Raw genomic sequence first — 2,413 nt, 5'->3', positions numbered from 1 at the left:
CTAATCTTCCACAACCTCTTCAAGGAATAGAGAGAGAAAATTTATTCATAACTTATTTTATGAGTCCAGCATAAACCTGATATAAAAATATAACAACAAAATTATAATATTAACAGACACACAAATAAGAGCAAACTATTAGAAAAAGAAACCCAGAGAATACATTAAAAAGATAATAAGTCATGGGGCACCTGGGTGGCTCAGTGGGTTAAAAACTCTGCTTTCGGCTCAGGTCGTGATCTCAGAGTCCTGGGATTGAGCCCCACATCGGGCTCTCTGCTCAGCGGGGAGTCGGCTTCCTCCTCTCTCTCTGCCTACTTGTGATCTCCATCTGTCAAATAAATAAATAAAATCTTAAAAAAAAAGATAATAGGTCATAACCAAATTGGTTTATTCTAGGAATAAAAAAAGGTTTGAATTTTGTAAGTTAGTCAATATAATTCACCTCATTAAGGTAATAAAAGTGAAAGTCATATAATTACCTTAACAGATGGAAAAAGACATCTAATTAAATTAACCACTATTTCATGATAGAAACTCTCAGCAAGCTAGGAATAGAAGAAAACTTCTTTAACGTGATTACATTTATATATAAAAAGACTACTGTTAACATATTTAGTGGTGAAATGTTGTGTGCTTTCTCCCTGAGTTCAGGAACAGCTCAAGTACTTCTGTTTTTATTCTACTATTCATTTTATTACTTCACTAATCGATACCAGTTAGTACAACAAAACAAAAAAAAAAGAATTAAATGGTGTAAATACTGGAAAGGAGCCTGTAAAACTGTCATTCCAGGTGATATTATTGTAAATAATAGCGAAACTCAAAAGAACATATATACTATTAGAGTTAATAAATGAATTAAGCTGTCAATATATAAATATCTATTATATTTGTATGTATTAGAAAAGATAATTAGTAAATTAAACTTTAGAAACTCAGGTCGTGATCCCAGGGTCCTGGGATCGAGCCCCGCATCGGGCTCTTGCTCAAAGCCTGCTTCCTCAAATCTCTAAGAATGAAATCCAAAATGAAGGATCTTAAAAAAAAAAAAAGATAATTAGTAAATTAAACTTTAGAAACAGTATCATTAACAATAGTTTTGAAAAACCTCAAATATCTAAGAATGAATCCAATGAAGGATGCATGATCACAAAACTGAAAACTGTAAAACTGTAAAACTGCCAGGAAAAATTAAAGATGACCTAAATAAATGGATAGCTATACCATGTTCAAGGATTTGGAGACTCAATATTGTAAAGATGTTAATTCTCCTCAAATTAATTTACTGATTCGGTGCAGGATCAATCAAGATTTCAGCAGGTTTTTCTTTGGAAATTTTTAAGGAGAATACTAAAATTTATACATAAATGCAAACAGCCTATAATAGCCAAAGAATCACCTTGAAGAAATTGTTGGAGGATTTACATTATCAGATATCTAGATTTGGCATAAAGTGACAATATTTAAGACATTCTGTCTTAAATATTGTCACTGCTGATATTGCAGCAATGACAGATAAAACAGATCAGTGGAACAAAAGAGAGTCCAGAAATAGGGCAATATATATAATAGTAAGCTGATGTACAACGAAGGCGTAACTCCAAGTTTATGGTAGTAAGATTTTTTTTTTCAATAAGTGAAGCTGCATGATTCATATGGAACAAACAGACCTTAACACTATTTTACATCATTTGCAAAAATTAATTTCAACTGGATTGTAGACCTAATATATAAGGAAATCAGTAATTTTTTAGAAGAGGAGTTGGTAATTTTTTTCTGTAAATGGCCAAATAGTCAATATTTTTGGTGACTATGGGTGACAGAGTCTCTGTTGCAACTCTACAACTCTCTTGTTCTAGCCCAAAAGAATCCTTAGACAATACATAAATGAATGGAAATGGCTGTGTTCCAATAAAAATATATTTACAAAAAACCTGTGGGCAGACCACATGGGCCATCATTTGCTGCCCCTGTTCTAGAAAATAACACAGAAGAATTTTATGACCTTGGGGTAGGCAGTGATTTCTTAAATAAGACTCCCCCCAAAAATATGAACCACAAAAGGTTAATAAAGTTCTTAAATTCTATTTCTGAAAAGACAGCATTGAGTCAAACAGCAATACACAGCCTAAAACAGGATATTCATGATATATAGGCATATCTATCTGCGTATGCATATATACCATATCATATATACAGCATATGTATCCAACAAATCACTCATAGCCACAATATCTAAATACCTACAAATAGATAAGAAAAAGATAAATAACTCAATGAAGATAGCTCAAAGTGAGTAATAAACCTAAAAAGATACTTTGCAGAGACTACTAAGCATGGACATGAGAATCTGAAAAGATGTACTTTATGATCAGTCATCAGGGAAATGCAAATAAAAATAAAGCCATAA

This window comes from Mustela putorius, unplaced genomic scaffold (genome assembly GCF_011764305.1).
Source record: "Mustela putorius furo isolate JIRA1106 unplaced genomic scaffold, ASM1176430v1.1 tig00003896_pilon_pilon_pilon, whole genome shotgun sequence".
NCBI lineage: Eukaryota > Metazoa > Chordata > Mammalia > Carnivora > Mustelidae > Mustela > Mustela putorius.
This window is presented reverse-complemented; position numbering follows the sequence as displayed.